Source organism: Cyclopterus lumpus, chromosome 8 (genome assembly GCF_009769545.1).
Source record: "Cyclopterus lumpus isolate fCycLum1 chromosome 8, fCycLum1.pri, whole genome shotgun sequence".
NCBI lineage: Eukaryota > Metazoa > Chordata > Actinopteri > Perciformes > Cyclopteridae > Cyclopterus > Cyclopterus lumpus.
Window position 1 is genome coordinate 9,887,543 of NC_046973.1, and position 22,333 is coordinate 9,909,875.

Here is a 22,333-nt window from a genome sequence, read left to right on the forward strand (position 1 = left end):
ATTCTGTTGTCTACAGCAAGATTGCGTGTTGTATCCCATGGTTATGCGTCTTACTTAAATACATTAGATAGTAAGGGTTATGTCAATTTTAGGCAACACATTACCAAACTTTGGTATGTCTACTCAGACACCAAATATCTTTACTCACAGGAAGAACATTTTGTGAGTTTCTTCTGTATTGACATACTACGATGACATCATTTAGAATGATCATATGCATACATACATGCCATTTGTACATTGAAGCAGTGTTGCTGTCAAATACCCAGGTAACATCTTGGGGTGTATCGTTACCCATCGAGCTACAGTAGATACAAAAGAGGAGCAGTTGTACATCAAAATAATAATTGTATTGATTTGTTTTCTGACAAGTCATGAAAATCAACATGTAATAAAAAAATATATATATATATATAGATGAGAAAAAAAACAAGATTTAAATAACCAATGAAGCTACGCTGTTGAGCCATGTGTGTAAATGCATATGGTGGGGGGGCGGGGAAAGGGGGATGGGGGAGGCGTAGTATAAAGAGCAACACCTTTTGTGTAGGTCTTTCCCCCAGCAGACCGCTGGCCTTCTGTTGCCTGATCAACGTTGACAACAAACAACATGTAATGTAGAAAATCAATATCATCTGGGTCATTTTAATATTTAATACAGACTTAGTTCCATATTGTGTAAAGAAAGGAAAGGATATAATGCCAGATACACACATATATATATATATATATATATATATAATTTTTTTTTTTTTCCAAACACAAATAAGACAGCATGTGGATGTGAAGCAAACTACACATTAATGCATCTTTCTGATTATTATTTGAAGGCTACTGGAAACAGTTTGTTCTTCCCCATCCCCTACTGCTGGTGCTGTTGCCTGATCTCGTTCGCTTTCCAGTCGAGGTACACTTCATCTGAAACAAGCCTAATGACAGCAAGAAAATGTAGCGGTTAATATTTCATACCAACAATGGATCACATGACTACTTTTATGTGAAAGTTTCTCTCAGCTTTCTGGAGCTTTAAATCTTCTTTCAGCCTGGTTTCCAGCAGCAGGCCGTATTTAGCAGCAAAAGATCATATTTACTGTGCTAATGTTATGCTAATGTGGCTCTGTGTCTGCTGGATAATAGGCAGCTGTTTGCTCACACATTAGCCGTATCAGCTGAAAAGGTGTTGTGTTTACACCTCCTTCCCACTGAACCCAAAATGACACAAACTGTATGGTTTAAATACTTAATTAACAACTTCAAAATTGCACCCAATTCAAAAAGCACTCCATGGTGTCTACAGCAATACACCCACCAAGCGTTAAATAAATCAGATGGGCAGTTCTCGAAGTATTATTCTTTATGTGACCTAATGTGTGAGCAAAGCACAGTTGTCTTTGTTCCTAACATAATTAACCAAGTCAACTCATATAGAGCGGTGGATGCCTCCTCCAGCTGCTGCTGTACTGGACATCAGGATGTCAGCGATGCACTGGGAGGCCAGGCGGCGTCAGAGCGCGCTGGACCGCAGGATGGCCAGAGACAAACAGCAGGCAAGTAACAAGTTGCACTGAAATATTATTAAAAAGGTTGCCATACTGTGACTGGAATGTATCTGTGAACACATCTACTGAGGTAATATCCTTTAAAGGCTGGGTCCATTATTTATATATATTATTTAGGTCTTTATTTCATTATGTAGCCTCAAAACCAATGTTTCTGAATGATGACGTTGTAACATATACATAAATCCATATCCACGTTCAGTGTATTAGCTATAACATAGATGGCAGACAGGAGAACCAGCAAGCTAAGCAACGTGCTGCTGTGTTCGGCACGTTTGGAGCTAAAAGTCACACGACATCACAAACAAACCAACCAATCACGGCAGTGGTCGACTGGCCACTCCTGCGTTTTGAGAGTCATTTTAATTGGGCCTTTTTGAAGAGGTAGGGAGTTTTGTTGCGAGACAGCGGAGTGAGTGAGAAATCATGATTTGATCATAGTTCATGAATATGAAACATTATGCCGTCATTCCCAAGCTGCAGTGTGGCGGTGCTGATCACATCATTATTATATATTATACTATGGTTGGATGAAATCAAGCATTCTAATTGGTTAAGAGTGAGTCACGGGGTGTACTGTATTGAGCCTGTATCTGAAAATGACATCACCTCAGGCAAACATTTTTTATGACAAGGAGCAGTCATTTGAAAATCTTAGTTTGTAATTGATCATCGATGGAACTTCTGCTGATGCCGATCCAGCAGTCTGTCTGGTCTACTTCATTATTGAACAACAGCACGGCTGATTGGAAACTGAGAAGGGACATGTGACACCCCAGCATTAGGGTCAGACCTGTTTCCTGTGTGTATCTGACAGCGTGTATCCAGTTTCTGATTTACGGGAGGGGTTCAAACACAAATATGTCTTACCCTGTTTTATTCTTTAAGACCTGGGTTAAGTAGCATTAACCCTAAATGTGTACAAATGGATTACAACACTTAAATGTTACTCATAGGCTCTTGAAAGAAAGACTACAAATAAGGTCTCTATGTTTTTAATGAAATAATGTACCTAAGAGTACACAAACTCTTAAAGTTAACTTTTGCAAATCTATTTTGATCCATTAGAAGAAATCAACAGGGGAAATGATTTAAAATCCACAGCAAGGGGTTGCTGCTACTACTGTCACTGGGAAACAGAGCTGCAGCTCAGATATACTATAGACTTATAGGCTGCCGTGGGACGTTTTAGGATACACTGAGCTCCTCTCTCCTCTTCTCTCTCTCCTTTACATCTCTTCATTGCACATTACTAACTCTACTTCTACCCCGGAGTCTTTGTGCCTTCTCACCTTGTCCATTGGACCTGGCTGTTTCTGAAGCTGGTCCTGGGTCCTGACCCCTTGCCCCTGCTTCCTGGATCCAGCCCCTGGCTTAGACCTGGCCTCCTTCCCAATGGCCCTGCCTCCTTCTTTGTGCCTCCTGCCTCAAAGGCACTTGCATGGATCCCATGCAAATGCAGCGAATTTTCGCCGGATGCAGCGAATAGAGCAAAGCGAAAAATTCGCCTCATTCGCCAAACTTTGGCGAAATATTTAAACTTTGGCAAAAAATTCACCCAACGTGACGCTAACGGGATCCGGATCCCCGGGACGCTAACGGGATCTGGATCCCTGTGATGCTCCGGATCCCGTGACGGTAACAGGCTCCGGATCCCTGTGACGCTCCAGACCCCAGTGACGCTAACGGGCTCCGGATCCCAATTGTTCTGTATATGGCTATTTAGCTTCTTATAGTTTAAATGTCACGGATCGAAGACCAGGGACCCAAGCACAATGGACAAAACAGAGTAAGCAAATAATAATCCTTTACTGGAGTAACGGCAGGAACAGAACAGACAGAAATAGGGACACAGACTATGGAACGCTGGAGAACTTGGTCTCAAAACACAAGACAATCTGGCAGAGGACAAGTGCAAGTGAGGGAACCTAAGTAGTGAGTGACTAACGAGGGAATGGGTTGCAGGTGAGATGGGTGTGAGAATCAGGTGAAGGGAATGAAGGATGATCAGGTGTGAATGACCGGGTCTGAAATGACAAGAGAGTTAATAGACAAACAGATATAAAGAAAACAACTATTAACAGAAAGAAGGTGTGGAGCTGAACTGTTACAGAATCCCCCCCTCTAAGGGACGGCTCCCGACGTCCCAAAACAATTGCCACACCGGGTGGGCAGAGGGGATCTGGGGGAGGACTAATACTCCTCAGACATCTCCGCCCTCTCCTCATCGGCAGGTGAGTTTTCCAGATCAGAAGATGGCTCCTCATCCTCCCCGATGTCTGCTGCTGCCGCCAATGGGAGAGAGGAAACAGCGTCTGGCTCGGTAGCCCCCTTGGGCCCAGAGCCCTTAGCGGGCTGATCAGGGTGGCTGCGGTGAAACTCTCTTATGAGAGGGGCATCCAGGATGTGTCGGGCCGGGACCCAGCATCTCTCCTCTGGACCGTAGCCCTCCCAGTCAACCAGGTATTGTAACCCTCTTCCACGACGGCGGGAACGAAGCAGGCGGCGCACCATGTAGGTAAGACCTCCCTCGATGAACCGCGGTGGCGGCGGAGGCTGTACAGCAGGGGCCAGTGGACTCTCCCGAACTGGCTTTATTCTGGAGACGTGGAACGAGGGATGGACCCGCATGGTCCGGGGCAGTTTGAGCCTTACCGCTGCAGGATTGATGACCTTCAGGATCTCGAATGGTCCGATGAACCTGGGTGCCAACTTCTTCGCCTCCATTCGCAAGGGTAGGTCCCTGGTCGATAGCCACACCTTCTGGCCAACCTGGTAGATGGGGGCTTTGGAGCGGTGCCGGTTGGCTGCTGCGGAGTAACGGTTGGCCGAGCTGAGGAGTGCAACCCTGGCCTTGGCCCAGGTACGGTGGCAGCGGCGGACGAAGGCCTGGACCGAGGGGCAGGAAACCTCCTTCTCCAGGGCAGAAAACAATGGGGGTTGAAACCCGTAGGCACACTGAAACGGGGACATTCCAGTGGCAGAGCTGGTCAGGGTGTTGTGGGCATACTCCACCCACAGGAGCTGCTGGGACCAGGATGCTGGAGTCTCGGAGACCAAACACCGTAGAGCGGTCTCCATCTCCTGGTTCTTGCGCTCAGTCTGGCCGTTAGACTGGGGGTGGAATCCAGATAACAGGCTGGCTGTGGCCCCGATTAGTGTACAGAACTCCCTCCAGAATACGGACGTGAACTGAGGACCCCGGTCAGAGACTATGTCCGTGGGTAGGCCGTGAAGCCGGAAGACATGATGCAGAACCAACTCCGCAGTCTCCTTGGCTGAGGGGAGCTTGGGCAAGGGCACAAAGTGGGCCATCTTGCTGAACCGATCAACCACTGTTAGGATGGTGGTGTGCTTGTTGGAGAGTGGGAGGCCGGTAACAAAGTCCAGGGAGATGTGCGACCAGGGCCTATGGGGCACCGACAGTGGTTGCAGGAAACCAGCGGGAGCCTGATGGGATGGTTTGTGCTGGTTGCAGGGGTGTCCTTCTCCAGAGTCGCCCACCAGAACCTCTGCTGTAAAGCATCCCTAGTACGCTGGCTACCAGGATGGCAAGTGAGTCTGGAGCTATGGGCCCACTGGAGGACCTCGGACCTCAGGGTCTGGGGAACGAACAGGCGGTCAGGGGGACAGGAACTCGGGCCGGGCTGGGACTCCAGGGCAGCCTTGACTCTTTCCTCTATCTCCCAGGTGATAGCAGCAACCAAGACAGGGGCAGGAAGGATATTGTCATTGCAAGGGGTGGAATCCCCCTTGTCCACAAACTGGCGGGACAGGGTGTCCGGCTTGATGTTATGAGTACCGGGCCTGTAACAGAGGGAAAAGTTAAACCGGGTAAAAAACAGAGACCATCTGGCTTGCCGAGAGTTCAGTCTCTTGGCGGACTGCATATATTCAAGGTTCTTGTGATCAGTCCAACACAAAAATGGCAGACTGGTCCCCTCCAGCCAGTGGCGCCACTCCTCAAGGGCCAGCTTAACGGCAAGCAGCTCTCGGTTACCAACATTGTAGTTCCTCTCAGCAGGTGAGAGCCGCCTAGAAAAGAAGGCACATGGGTGGAGCATCTGGTCACTGGCAGCCCGCTGAGAAAGGATGGCCCCCACCCCTACCTCGGAGGCATCCACCTCAACAACAAACTGTCTCTCTGGGTCGGGGACCTGAAGGATAGGGGCAGAGGTAAACCGGGCTTTAAGGGTCCGGAAGGCCTCCTCAGCCGAGGGTGGCCACTGGAACTGCACCTTGGATGAGGTGAGTGCTGTGAGTGGGGCAGCCACGGTGCTGTAGCCACGAATAAATCTCAGATAGAAATTGGCAAACCCCAGGAATCGTTGTAGCTGCTTATGTGAGTCTGGAATGGGCCAGGACGTCACCGCTGACACCTTGGCAGGATCCATCTGCACGATCCCCTGTCCAACGATGTAACCCAGGAAGGGGACAGAAGAGGCGTGGAATTCACACTTCTTGGCCTTAACAAACAGAGAATTCCTTAGGAGATGTTGAAGGACGGCCTGGACATGGTGAATGTGCTCCTCTCGGGACTTCGAGAAAATAAGAATGTCGTCTAGGTAGACAAACACCTGCTTGTTTAACATGTCTCTCAGCACATCATTCACCAGGGCCTGAAAGACGGCTGGGGCATTGGTCAGACCGAAGGGCATAACAAGGTATTCATAATGCCCAGTGGGGGTGTTAAAAGCTGTCTTCCACTCATCCCACTCTCGGATACGGACCAAGTGGTAGGCGTTACGCAGGTCTAGCTTTGTGAAGATGGTTGCCCCCCCGGAGCAACTCAAAGGCTGAAGAGATGAGTGGGAGTGGGTAGCGGTTCTTGATCGTGATGTCATTGAGGCCCCTGTAGTCAATGCAAGGCCTAAGTGAATAAAGAAGAACCCCGCACCGGCAGGTGAAGAAGAGGGACGGATGATCCCAGCAGCTAGAGAGGAACCGATGTACGTCTCCATGGCCTCTCTCTCAGGTGCAGATAAGGAATACAGGCGGCCCCTGGGTGGGGTAGTGCCTGGTTGCAGGTTAATGGCACAGTCATAGGACCGATGTGGAGGCAGAGATGAGGCCCTGACCTTACTGAACACCTCCCGATAGTCATGGTATTCCGTAGGCACTCCTGACAAGTCCAACGCAGAGCTGGGGCAAGCGGGCCGCTGAAGTGCAGAAGCCCGTTTCAGGCAGATCAGGTGACAGGATGCACTCCACCCCAGGATGGCCCCTGTGGCCCAGTCAATGTGAGGGTTATGGCGGCGGAGCCAGGGGTGCCCCAGGATTAGTGGATGCTGGGGTGACCACAGGATAAGAAACTTAATGGTCTCATAGTGGTTACAGGACAGAAGCATGCGCACTGTCGTGGTCTGGTGAGTCACTGTCCCTAGGAGGTGGCCGTCCAGAGCATTGGCTGGAACAGGACAAGGCAGCTGTACCTGCTCGATACCCAGCTGACGGACTAGGTCCTCATCAATGAAGTTGTCGTCAGCGCCAGTCAATGAATGTAGCGAGGGTCTGTGATCCATTCGCGAGCAGCAGCTGAGTGTGGAAAAGGGGTCTCTGGTGGGGAGAGAGTCTTGTGGTTCGGCTCACCAGTATCTCCCCTGCTACGGGTGAGCCACGCCCTTTTACTGGACACCGGGATATGAAGTGGCCAGCCCGGCCGCAGTACAGGCAAAGACCTCCCTGGCGACGACGCTCCCGCTCCTCCCGGGTGAGACTGGTGCGCCCTACTTCCATGGGTTCAACCTCCCCTGGTTGAGACCCCAAGGTGAAGCTGGTGGCTGCTGGAGAAGTTCGACGCAGGGTGAAAACACGACGATCCGTCTCCCCCTTGCGTCGCTCCTGTCGCCTTGCCTGGATGCGTCTGTCCACTCGGGAAGTCAATTCTACCAAGCCATCCAAGTTGGCAGACAAATCAAAAGAGATCAGTTCATCCTTAACATAATCCGCTAGTCCCGTCAAAAACACCTCACACTGGGCTGCCTCGTTCAGAGACAGGAGACGGCGCAGAGGCTACGAGCTGGGTCAGAGCAGTTATCAGTTGAAGCATCTGGGTGGTCATCGCCTCCATAGCCCGCTCCTGGGCTGCTGTGGACTGCCGCGTCTCCGCGGCGAAGCGGACCATCTGCGCCTCGTGCTGCTGGAGGGCATCCTCGATCCTCTCGAACCTGCTTGCTGCAGAAGGGGGTGCTGGGTCCATGACTGGCCAGATTGTAATGTCACGGATCGAAGACCAGGGACCCAAGCACAATGGACAAAACATAGTAAGCAAATAATAATCCTTTACTGGAGTAACGGCAGGAACAGAACAGACAGAAACAGGGACAGGGACACAGACTATGGAACGCTGGAGAACTTGGTTTCAAAACACAATCTGGCAGAGGACAAGTGCAAGTGAGGGAACCTAAGTAGTGAGTGACTAACGAGGGAATGGGTTGCAGGTGAGATGGGCGTGAGAACCAGGTGAAGGGAATGAAGGATGATCAGGTGTGAATGACCGGGTCTGAAATGACAAGAGAGTTAATAGACAAACAGATATAAAGAAAACAACTATTAACAGAAAGAAGGTGTGGAGCTGAACTGTTACATTAAAGGATTATGGTGTTCACACTAAATGTGAACCTTTTTTGTGTCGTGCAATGTCATCCATGCGTAATTCATGCATTTGCGCCTTTGAAATATTTAAACTCAGGCATAAAGTTTTGCGTAACACTGTGACAAAAGCCTGCCAGTGTTGAGATTTACTTGCTCTCATCACTGACATTCTGATGTTGTTGAATCAGAAATGTAGAAAAAACATGTGGTAGCCATCTGGGGGCACCCAGAGCTCAAAGATAGTACATCGTATTTGTAGTGATAAGGTAAAAATATCTTGGACATTTTATAACAGCACAGATGACCGATGATAAAGATAACTAGCGGGTCTCATTTCTGCAAATTTGACCAAGTTGATTAACAAACTTAATCCATGACAACCCAGGGTTCAGATCAGGAAGCAGAAGCAGAGTTGTAGTCTTACACCCTTCTCTGCACTTCCATTCGAGCAGTTACCCACCCTTAACCTTAACTGTATAGAGACTGTGTCTGTCCCACGGCCCCTTCAATTAATTAAATCAAAAGTAACCAGAAGAGGAGTCACACAAAATAACCTCATAAAGGTTAACACCACTATTCCAGTAGTGCAACAAAACAGGATAATTAAATGTGGACTCCTACATATTAGATCTGTCATCTAAAGCTGTATTAGTAAATGATTTAATATCAGACAATCACATTGATGTATTCTGTCTTACTGAAACCTGGCTGAGTCATGAAGAATATGTCAGCCTAAATGAATCAACTCCTCCAAGTTATATTAATACTCACATTCCTCGAGGCACCGGCCGAGGATGTGGAGTAGCAGCCATCTTTGACTTAAGCCTTTTAATAAATCCTAAACCTTAATTAAACTACAACTCATTTGAAAGCCTTATTCTTAGTGTTTCACATCCAACCTGGAAAACATTACAGCCAATTCTATTTGTTATACTGTACCAGCCACCAGGTCCATATTCAGAATTTCTATCTGAATTTTCAGAGTTTCTATCAAGTTTAGCCCTTAAAACTGATAAGGTTATTATTGTAGGATATTTTAATATTCATGTGGATATTGATAATGATTGCCTTAGTGCTTCATCTCATTGTTGGACTCGATTGGTTTCTGTCAGAGTACAGAAACCCCCTCACTGCTTTGGCCACAACCTCAACCTTGTTCTTGCATGTGCCATTGACATTGAGCATTTGGAGGTCTTCCCACAGAACTCTCTCCGGTCAGACCATTACCTTGTAACTTTTGAGTTTATACTACCAGAGTGTACACCGTTAGTCAAAAGTTTCTACACCAGATGTCTAACTGACAGTGCTGTAGCTACATTTAAAGAAGTGATTTCTTTTGCATTTGATTCAATACCATGTCTTAATGTGACGGAGGACTCCTGTGCTAACTTTAGTCCGTCCCAGATTGATCATCTTGTTGATAGTGCTACAGGCTCACTGAGAATGACACTCGACTCAATATCCCCTCTGAAGAAGACGGTGAGGCAAAGGAGGTTTGCTCCATGGTATAACCCTCAGACCCGCAAACTAAAGCAAATATCACGAAAGCTTGAAAGCATATGGTGTTCCACCTATTTTGAAGAATCATGCTTAGTTTGGCAAGATGGTCTTAAAACATATAAGAAGGCCCTCTGCAATGCCAGAGCAGCCTTTTACTCATCAGTAATAGAGAAAAATAAGAACAACCCCAGGTTTCTCTTTAGCACTATAGTCAGGCTGAGAGAGAGTCACAGCTCTATGGAGCTGTGTATTCCTATAGACCTTAGTAGTAATGACTTCATGAACTTCTTTAATGAAAAGATTCTAACTATTAGAGGCAAGATTGATGATCACTTGCCCTCAACCAGTGCTGATCTGTCCTCAAGTGGAGTGGCCTTCGTATACCCTGGTATATATTTGGATGGCGTTTATCCCATCAACCTTGTCTTCAACGGTTTCTACTTCTAAACCATCTACCTGTCTCTTAAACCTCATCCTGACGAGGCTGCTTAAAGACTTTTTGCTTTTAATTGGCACCTCTCTGTTAGATATTGTCAATGTGTCTTTGCTAACAGGCCAACATTCCTTCAAAGTAGCTGCAATTAAACCTCCCCTGAAGAAGCCAACTCTTGATCCAGAGGTGTTGGCTTACTACTGACCGATCTCTAACCTTCCCTCTAAGATCCTTGAGAAAGTAGTCGCAAATCAATTGTGTGACTTTCTACATCATAATAGTTTATTTGAGGAGTTTCAGATTTAGAAAACACCACAGCACAGAGACAGCACTGTGGAAAATTACAAATGACCTCCTAATTGCATCAGATAAAGGACTCATGTCTGTACTTGTTTTGTTAGACCGTAGTGCTGCGTTCGACACCATTGACCACGACATCCTATTACAGAGACTGGATCAGTCGATTGGCATTTCAAATCCTATTTATCAGATTGATCTCAATTTGTATTTGTAAAAGATGTAGCCTCGATCACCACCAACGTAATCACGGAATTCCACAATGGTTCTGTGCTTGGACCAATTTTATATACCTTATATATGGTTCCTTTGGGCAACATTATCAGGAAAACACTCCATAAACCTTTCATTGTTATGCAGGATGATACTCAATTATATCTATTGATCAAACCAGAGACCAAATAGCTCGCTAAAATTCAAGCATGTCTTAAAAACATAAAAACATGGATGACCTGCAACTTCCTGATGTTAAACGTAGACAAAACTGAAGTTATTTTACTCGGCCCTGAAACACCTCAGAGATCAATTATCTGGTGATGTGGTTTCTGTAGATGGCCACTTTTCAGCCCGGGAATTTCAGGCTCAAGACCAGCCCACTTTTTCATGTTAGTGGAAATTGGATAAATGAAGCAACAGTTCAGCTCTTACTATCCTGTAGTTTTTTTTAATTAATACCATGGTCCAACAAATAATGTAAAGGTTAAATACAACAATAATAATCCACTTAAGATTAGAAGTTAACAAAAATATTCCACTATTCCACAAGGATAGGTTGATAAATTAACAAAAGCAGAAATAAATAAATAAAACATTTGAAACATATCCCACTCTTCAACAAAGAAGCATATTGAACTAATGTTTACAGTTCAACTCACAGTACAGTATACAGACTGTCTTATCTGCTGCTCCGAAGCTACAAAGAAAAATGAAGAGTCATATTACTGCATACTTCAATATCAATATCAATATTATATATAAATATTTGCATAATATAAGCAAAGTCTATGGATCGCCATATTGTGGGTGATATAAAAAGGCTAATATTTTTTCAATCAATTTAATATTTTGCTTGGGAATAGGTTGACAACGCTACAACACTATTAATCAAGGCTACAACGTTAGCCGAATAGTTACGTTGCTAATCATTAGGCCTTTGTCTCTCTTTACCAGTTGCCACTTGTGTTTGTCCTCTTGAAAATAAATCAGTAAGCTTGGCACATTTGGCAGCATCCTCCTCCAATGCCTTTCTTTTTTTCAACCTGGCTTTTTCAGCCCCTCCTGCCCTCTTCCTTCCGTCCATCCTCCCTGACGCGTATCGCTGCGGTCGGGCCAGCCCAGCTATCGGTAGCCTAGAGAAAACTTTTTGGAAAGACCGGCTACGGACTGAACCAACTCTATTTGGGAGGGGAGAACTTCCTCGCATGGTACAACCGGTGTACCATGCGAGGAAGTTCTCCCCTCAGAATGCGGAACGTGTGTAGCCCACTTTAAGAGAAGATGAACTAACGTGACAAATGTCAAGAAATAAAATTCTCGACCGGCCCAGAAGTGAAGCGGCCCACCGGGAACTCTCCCGATTCTCCCGATTACCCACCCCGGGCATGCTTCTAGACTGGATTACTGCAATTCCTTATTATTAGGCTGCTCTAATAAGTCCCTTAAGTCCCTCCAGTTAATCCAGAATGCTGCAGCTTGTGTACTCACAAAAACTAAGACAAGAGATCACATTACTCCTGTATTAGCTGCTCTGCACTGGCTCCCTGTAAAATCAAGAATCACATTTAACATTCTTCTCCTCACCTACAAAGCCTTGATTGGTGATGCACCATCATATCTTAAGGAGCTTTTAGTACCATATTACCCTACCAGAGAGCTGAGCTCACTAAATGCGGGTCTACTCGTGCTTCCTAGTCTTCAAAACTAGGATGGGAGCCAGAGCCTTCAGTTATCAAGCTCCTCTTTTATGGAACCAGCTTCCACTTTCACTCCGGGAGGCAGACACAGTCACCTCATTTAAGAGTAGACTTAAGACTTTCCTCTTTAATAGTGTTTATAGTTAGGGCTGAATTAGGTTTGCCCTAGTCCAGCCCCTAGATATGCTGCTATAGGCTTATAGGCTGCTGGGGCATGTTTTAGGATACACTGAGCACCTATCTCCTCTTCTCTCTCTACTTATGGATGAATTTATATCTCTCCATTGCACTTTATTAACTTGGCTTCCTCCCCCGAGTTGTTGTGACTTCACGTCTCATAGGGTCCATTGGACCTGGCTGTGTCTGATGCCTCTTGCCTGGTGGACCGGCCTCCTGCCTGGTGAGCCGGCTTTCTGCCTTGGCCCTGCTGATGCGCCCCGCCCCTCCTCCTCTCTACCTCCTTCTGTTTCATGGATTGTGGAGGTCCATTCATACTTTGTCATATTCATTGGAATGTGTTTATGTAACTCTGTAATGCTGTTCATTCTGTACACATGACATCTATTGTGTCTGTCCATCCAGGGAGAGGGATCCTCCTCTGTTGCTCTCCTGAAGGTTTCTTCCCTTTTTTCCTTTTTTCCCCTGAGGTTGTCCTGATCCGATGTGAGGTCCTGGGACAGGGATGTCGTATGTGTACAGATTGTAAAGCCCTCTGAGGCAAATTTGTAATTTGTGATATTGGGCTATAAAAAAAATAAACTGACATGTGTTTTCCGACTATATCTTGAATAAAAAAAACGATTAGCACTTCAGTGGCATTTGAATGGCACTTACTTATGGTATTTTTGGCTTTCTTGAAGAAATGTTATTTTCTTGATTCTTATTGTTCTGAGTTTGTACTCGTAGTTGAATGCACTTATTGTAAGTCACTTTGGATAAAAGCGTCAGCTAAATGACATGTAATGTAGTTCTATGCGCTACCAGTCCCAGCTGTGGATACATTGGTACAGCTGTCTATTTATAAAGCATTTGTAGGTCCATGTATTTTACTTATGATTTTGTATGTATTTTATTCTATTTAATGTTTTGTACTAGCTGGACCTTGAGTCTGAAATTAAAGTTTGATTGATTGTACAGATCCGGGAAATCAGAACATCTATATGTAATTTTATGCATGTATGTAAACATTCGACTGTCTAGGGTATAAATAACAATATTGCTGCTGTATTTATGCCAAGATGATGTTATTTTAAGTGTTGATGGACCAGCTACAATGTTAGCATAGCCGATCACTGACCGATCCAAACTCAGAAAAAAGCATTTTGAAAGTTATTTTCTTGTTGCCTCGGACCTTTCTTCCCATAGTATGCATTGTTGTGCACTATTACTTTGCTAACATGTTAGCATGTAACACAGGAGACAATTAGATTTTGTGATTGGGTCTTAAAGTAGGGACGATTTGGTCTTTGGCCTCATACAAAACATGGCATATTCTAATAACTGCTCCGCTTTCTCTGTGTTTGAAGTTTCAGTTTACCTCTTACTTCACAGCTGCTGCAAAGGGGTTCTGAGACCAGCTGCAATGCAACCCAACCAAACACAACACAAGAGCAAACAGGTATCATTATCATGGATATTGTGATATTAGGCTATATAAAATAAACTGGCATGTGTGTGGCTGCAGGAGTTAATACTTTCCATGCTGTTTCAAGTAATCGTATGTATAAATTTATCCGCCGGGTTAATGACTCCGAAAATAAAATAATCATCAACATAAAGTTTAGTTTGCAACATAAAGACTGTTTGCTGTCCTGGCTCCTCAGGGATATATTCAGACGTACCATCAATCAAAAACACAAGTTGTACTTTCTCTTTTGAGAACTGCCACCTTTGAAGATAAAGTGAGAAGCTAATTATCAAATAACATTTTTTTTCACCACAGAAACATGTGTATCTATTATTAATATTATTGGTTTGTATAGCTTTAGCATAAATTCTTAGCATACATCAAGTCTTTCATATTTCTTTCATTCCCAGCTGGTAGCCAGTGCCCCCACTGTAAGGACAACCTGAAGACACCTGTCCATCACGGTGCCAAGATCCCCAACAGATACTCAGTATATGCACCTTCACAGTCTTAAACCCTCTCTTTTAACCTCCTCTCTATCTTTTAGAAGTCACATATTTTAGGAGAGAACTTTCTTTCAAAAACAGAACACATTTTAAAGTTTTTCAGAGGAATAATGCTTTTTTATTTTACAGTCTTTACAGTACAATCAGCAGTGGTGAAGATGATGAGGAACACTGTCCACAGGATTACTGGACCATTTGGTTTTGACGAAACTGCATCAGTGTGAGAGTATTAAATATAAATACATCTGATTTTGTCTTTATTATGGCACTTTATGACTCCACAGGATTGAAGACCATATTTTATTGTGGTATATTGATCACATTTAGTTATATGGTTGAAATGAATACAAATGCTTTTTGGCCTCAGTGAACATGTACTTCTACTGTACTAGAAAAGGAACAAACACAAACTGTGACACATGTTTGGATTAAAGTTTTTGTATGATTTGATAAGACACCAGACACAAAACTATAGTCAGGGTTCTATATAATAATAAAGAATATGCCCTGCTATTTTATTGTATTTTATTGTATATTTGTAAACATGTTTGCTGCTGCTTCACACAATTTCCCCCTGGGGATGAATACAGTAATATCTTCTTATCTTATTTCTCAACTACTCTCAAAAGAATAAAGAAGTATTCAATTAATTTGGAATGTTAGATTTCACAAAGATTTTCCTATTCAATGAAAGTTGCACTGTAAACACAAAATCTCAATTCAAAATGTTTCAACAATCTTTGTCACTAACCGATGAAGTGCATTCACCAATCTGATAGTGCCTTAAATCCTAAACTAACATAAATTGCCTTGAAACGGTGTAGCTTGGTACAAACAATCAGTGCATAACTCAAGTGCATTAATAACTACAGTGGTACCACACAGTTAACTCTGAAATTAACATGAAACATTTTGTCCACTAATAACTAGAAATTATACAGTACATCTCAATATACTCACTGCATTTGTGTACATCTAGCGGCTACAGACACCAATCTCATACAGCACTACATAACGAAAATATTTGGTACAATGCACTCACATTAACTTCTCGAACATAATGATAACATAACGTATACCTGTAGGATGGTCTTAAGCTGCTAAACATTATTAGCTTTACAGTCCTCTGATGTAGATCAAATCTGTAAACATCAGGCCAATTGAATCGCCATTGGCGCATTTAGTAACTAATAATACATGTCCTTCTATACACTCATATTAATGTACTTCTTTCCATCATTTTGTATAGAAATAACATTCAGAACATATTTACCAATACGGAAAACTGTAAGGGTTCTGGGGCAGAGCAGAGACCAAAAGTAGAGAAAGACGAGGCGAGGTAGAAGGCAAGAGGCAGCAAGCAGTCATTCACAGGGGGGCAGTCCGTAAAGGCAAACAATTCCGATAGGGAGCAGGCAAAAATTAGGGATAAACCATAGACACAAACATGAGATAATACTGCTGGAAGGCAATGAACACATGGGGCAAGACAATCTGGCACCGGAACAGGGAAAGCAATGGAGTCTATATCTGTGGGGTTAGCAGAGGGAGAAACCAAGGGCAGGTGATTGAGCGAAGTTGTAGGGAATGACACTCAGGAGACACACACATGGGACTAAAGGGATGTTACAGTACCCTCCCCCCTCTAGAGCCGGCTCCAGACAGCCCAGGTTGTTCCGGGTGTCGCTGGTAGAAATCCCTGATGAAAGATTGGTCCAGAAAGTTCTTCGAAGCTAACCTGCTCTAAAGCTCACATTTCTAAACCCCAAAAACATATAAAATGTTGGTGTTTTTGCCTTGGAAGCCAGGGTTTCAGATCTATATATTTAATGTGCCTCAATAACATATCTTACTACTGGTAAAGTTGGCGTGTATATAATGTACCTCAATAACACATCTTACTACTGGTAATGAAAGCTGTTAATGCACAGTATACTTGTACTATGAGGAAGACACAATAATTAATATTGGCAGCTCACCTCAAGTGCATGTGAAATCATCTAAAATAACTGCTGCAATATAATGGAACTGTTTCACTGTTATTCTTTACATCAGACAAAACTACATGCAAAGCAAAAACCTTGAATTCAATTCAATTCAGTTTATTTTGTATAGCCCAATATCACAAATTACAATCTGTACACATACGACATCCCTGACCTTTGACCTCACATCGTGTCAGGAAAAACTCCCCAAAAAAACTGAAAATAACCTTTCACAGGGAAAAAAGGGAAGAAACCTTCAGGAGAGCAACAGAGGAGGATCCCCTTCCCTGGATGGACAGAAGCAATAGATGTCATGTGTACAGATGAACAGCGTTACAGAGTTACAACACATTCAATGAATATGACCGAAATTATTAATAAAGAGTAGTAGGCATGGAGCACGATCCAGACCTCCACAATCCACGAAACAGAAGGAGGTAGAGAAGAGGGGGTGGGGGGGCATCAGCGGGGCCATTTAGGGTCTTTTATTTGACCGTTTTTGCAGTAAAGAAGCTCATCCTCCTCGTCCATATTCGTAGGTTCAAGGAAAATGTTTGAATCACTGTCTTTTGGAGGATATGCCGTTTCCTCTACAGCATCATTGGTGGTTAGGTTTAACCCGGGTTCTGTGCCTCTGGTTGGCTGTATCAGGTAAGTCAGATCGATTTGTAGGATTCCCTCCTGCCACATGGTCTGTATCATCAGTGGCTCTGTGTTGTGTGGTCTCTGTGGTTGTAGGAACTGCGTGCCATAATGGGATCAGTTTTAATGCCAATAATGTTTGTTAATCTGGCAAATTCTGAGCTGGGTGGTCCACTGTACCAGTGATTCTGTTACGGTTTGTCTCTGACCCCAAGCGCACGACAACAGGAAGGTTCTAGTCTTAGCCGAACACACGGCGTAGTTTATTTGAGCAAAAAAGAAACACAAAAAACTCCTCCTCTCCAGGGGAAGGGAAAAAAGGCAATCCACTTGATGGTCGAACAGAAAATAATCTATACAAAAAATCCAAGAAAATACTCAGCAAAGACACGAGGAAAACAGCAAAGACTCGAGGAGGGAAAGTCCACAGACATCATGGCACGTACTCGCAACGTCAGCACAGACAGTCCTGATCTTTATTCCACGTAGACAACGAGCTGACGAGCTGCAGCTGTGGGACGAGCTGAGTGGCTTCAGGTGTGAGTTGGAGCTCACCTGGCTTGTCCCCGCCTCCAAGCCCGTAGCTCCCTGGCAGCGCGCTCTGAGGTACCGGGTGTCACTGTGTGAACGGGCTGAGGAGGGAGTCCGGCTGGCTGAGTCCTGACAGATTCAGAATTATTTATTTTTCATCCGAGAGTGGGTCCATCTCTATATGTTCGTCAGGATTTGAGCAATGGTTTGGTGTGGTGGTTCGTTCATAGAGGGAGTACTTGATGGGTAAGTCAAGTACCCACAGGGTAGTGTTCATAGAGGGTTGTCTTTATTATCAGACTGGACTGTATAGCCTTGAAGATGTCCAGCTCTCTTTACAACAATGTATGCCTCATGCATCCCATTTGTCTGCAAGTTTGTGTATTATCTGGTATTATTGATGCTTCAGCAGACATTTTTCTGTGGTAGTAGCACCTCTCACTCACTTGTGTAGTCCATAGCAACCTTTTGTGTGACTGTCAACATGCCTTTACCTTTTGTGTGGACTTACGACTGTCAATATGCCTTTGAATGTGCTTACTATCTTCTCTCTAGTTTATTCTAGAGTCCTAAAAATTAGGATGGAAGCAAGAGCTTTCAGTTACAAAGCTTCTCTTTTATGGCACCAGCTTCCACTTTCAGTCCGGGAGGCAGCAGTCACTACATTTAAGAGTAGACTTGACACTTTCCTCTTTAATAGTGCTTATAGTTAGGGGAGAGGGATCTGTTGCTCTCCTGAAGGTTCCGTCCCTTGTTTCCCTGTGAAAGGGTTTTTTCTATTATTTGGGAGTTTTCCTGTTCCGATGTGAGGTCCTGGGACAAGGATGACGTATGTGTACAGATTGTAAAGCCCCCTAATTTGTGATATTGGGTTATATAAAATAAACTGAATTGAATTGTAGTGCTCCAAACCCTTCAAGATTGAGGTGGACACAAGTGCTACTTGATCTGGAGCAGTGCTGCTTCAAGATGGAGTAGTCTCATACTACTCTGTCAAGTTTAAGCGTCTGCAGCTTAATTATTCCACCATCGAGAAGGAATCCTTAGCTATGCTCCTGGTCTTGCAACATTTAAAAAGTTTATTCGGGTTCCAGCGCAGCTGCTGTTGTCTTATACACTGACCAAAACCTGTTGGTGTTCCTCAACCGGATGTACAACAAGAACCAGAGACTGCTATAGGCTTATAGGCTGCTGGGGGATGTTTAGGTTACACTGAGCACCTATCTCCTCTTCTCTCTCTCCTTATGGATGAATTTACATCTCTCCATTGCACCTTATTAACTCTGCTTCCTCCCCGGAGTCGTTGTGACTTCACGTCTCATAGGGTCCATTGGACCTGGAGGTGTCTGATGCCTGGTGAGCCGGTCTCGCGTTGGCCCTGCTGATGCGCCCCGCCCCCCTCCTCTCTACCTCCTTCTGTTTCATGGATTGGAGTTCCATTCATACATTGTCATATTCATGTAATGTGTTTATGTAACTTTGTAATGCTGTTCATTCTGTACACATGACATGTATTGCATCTGTCCATCCGGGGAGAGGGATCCTCCTCTGTTGCTCTCCTGAAGTTTTCTTCCCTCTTTTCCCTGTGAAAGGTTATTTTTGGATTCGATGTGAGGTCCTGGGACAGTATGTGTACAGATTGTAAAGCCCTCTGAGGCAAATTTGTGATATTGGGCTATACAAAATAAACTGAATTGAATTGATACGGTATGCCAGTTGACCTTATTTTCTAGCTAGTGTGGGTTTTAGTTTATTGTTTTGGCCTTAGAGAAGCTGATGCCTTTGCTTCCATGTTAGTTGGTTTACCTTTGTTGATCAGTAAATTGTCAAATGCTACGTATTGCTCCTTCAGTATTTCACCCGCCTTATTGTTTCCTTTTTTGTTCCACCTTTGCCAAGGTTTTGTGATACCCGTGCAGTAGTGAGTTTCTAAATTATGGCATCAAAAGCCTGCTCACAAGCAGATGTCTCCCGACCAACCTGTATCCAGTAAATAATTGAATAGTTCTCCTTTCATGTTCCCTTGTGCTGTGCTTTTGGTAACTTGCACAGATATGAAGGAAAGTGTTCTGGGACATTGAGTCACTGCAGCCCCTCTCTCTGCAAAAGCTGCATTCAGTTTGATGGGTTTAAGGAAGTGTTCTTCACGTTCCACATATGATGTTTTTGTTGCAACTCCCTTCGTTTTAACCAGATCTTGGCTGTATTGATGCATAAGGTATATCATTCGCACACAAATAGCCTCGGCCAGAGGTTCAATGACAGTGGAAAACAGAAGTGGGGACAGTGGACAGCCTTGACGAGTGCCATGGCCAAGAGTGAACCGGTGAAGTGAGACCTTACCCAATTTATACATGTATTATGTGTACTGTTTAAGTGTGGCGAAGATGGTCACATATCTACCGCTATTTCTCTCTAACCCTAAACAATCAATCCCCTCTGTGCTCAAACAAATCATTGCATTTGGTATATTCTGTGGCTATAAGATCAATGTGAGTAAATCTACCGCCCTACCACTTAGATGCAGTAACAGCATAATATTTCCATTTAATTTGTCTCACAATGGCTTTTGGGGTTGGCTGTAGCTCATGGGGAGAGCGTCGTAGAGTGGTCGTCCCGTAACCACAAGGTACCCTGTTTGATCCCCGCTCTCCCCATAGTTGCATGTTGAAGTGTCCTTGAGCAAGACACTGAACCCGCAGTTGCTCCCCGGGTGCTTCACTGCAGCCCACTGCTCCTTAATATATAAGGATGGGTCAAATGCAGAGAAGAATTTACCCACAGGGATCAATAAAGTGTACACTTCTTTCATTTATTTTCTTTTAATCTCTGGGAATCCTTATTGCCTACCAATTGGAAGACTGGTGAAAATGAATATGTCTCCTGTCCTCAAACAGATTAAACTGGATTTACGTAGATGGCTACCATTTCTTGGCTGGGATGTATAGATATCAAATAGTAGTTATTAAAATGAATATACTCCCTAGAATTGTGTACCCTAAATGATACATAACAACATCTCAAGTAGCTTTTTTAAAGATCTGCATAGTACCATATCTAAGTTTAGTTGGAAATATAAACGCCCTAAAATGAGATAGAGAGAAACTCTAACTATCAGTGTTAAATGGGGGTCTAGCAGTATAAAACCTTCGATACTCTGATTGGTCCTTTACAATTGAAAATGTATCAGAATGGATCGCACAAGACCCTAAATCAATATGGTTAAACTTCGAAAAGCATTCACTATAAAATGCACCATTCAAAAGCTAAACACATACCAGGCACTAGAGACAACTTAATTGTGAGTAACATTCTAAGCACATGGATTAGTGTGAAGAAAAAATAAGCTGTTTTCTATCAAAAATACTTGTTTTATGCACCGATTGTTAATAACCCCAATTTTATTTCTTCCTGTGTTGACCCTGGTTTTAAAGAGTGGAACACACATGATAAATGACCTATGAAAGGAGTACCATGAAATAGTTCAATCAACTTCAGGATCAGTACGGATGAGACAGTTTTTCAGATTTTTATGTTGTTTTTAAACTGTACCCCATCATAAGGAAGGTCATGCACTAGAGCAGATTGAGACACTGATTCAAGTCTGCCAGCTGAAGAGGAAAAAAATAGGCTATATTTACCATAAACTGTTCTCCTTAAGCAAGTCAAGTACTCACAGCAGCAGGCAATCATGGGAACAGCACTGCAATTACTTATTAACAATGGAAAACAATTTTACAAAAGAATATGTAGTAATTTAAATCCCAGGAAACTCAGTTTAAGATTATTGCCTCTCCCCCTGGTCCAATGCTGCCTGTTTGGACTTCTCCACCTCGCCTCTGGCCCGAGTACGACTCTGCCTGTTTGGACTTCTCCACCTTGCCTCTCCCCTGGATGACCCTGCCTGTTAGGACTTCTCCACCTTGCCTCCTCCCCCAGTACGATCCTGCCTGTTCGGAGTTCTACACCTTGGCTCTGTCCCTGATGACCCTGCCTGTTTGGACTTCTGCACCTTGCCTCTGCCCCGGGAACAGCCTTAGCCTTCTGTCCCTGACTTAAGTCTTCTGTTCCCGACTCCGAGATTACAGCCTTCTTCCCAGTCAGTTTCCTGTGGTATGTTCTTCCACACAATATTCTGTCTCCGTCGTATTGCGTCTGGGTCCTTACCACCACCCGTTACAAGATGATAACAGTAGGTGTCGGGCAGCACCAGGGTCCAGATGAAGCCATGATCCATGTAAACCTGTGAGGAGAGAAAGCACAAAGACTCAGGAGAAGAAGTAGTTAGTTAGTAGTCAGAAGGAAATAGAGAAGGATGGGTGTCAGCATGAGCCTGCCAGGAGGAAGGACCGTGCCCAGACACAACCACGATCCATGGAAACCTGTGAATATAGAGGATGATGTTTTCTGTCCGAGTCTGATTGTTTGTATAGTTGGTCGTTATGCTATGTTATGTGTTTTTTTTTGTCTAGCTTAAGTTGGTGTGTAACCTAATATGAACTGAAAATAAAATGATTGACAGAAAAAAAACATATTATTCTTAACAGACTGAACCACAGGGGTTTAGAGGTGTGTTACCTCTGGGTATATGTTCAATACCTTGGCAGGTGGGACAGTGCACTGTCTCTTCAGAGGTTTTCAGTTACCATCCTTTTCAATTATAGGCTGTTTGTCATTGTCTTGGCCACATTACACCTGCTGGGAACAGGTCCCATACCTGAAGAGACAGTAGGAACCTTTAATTTA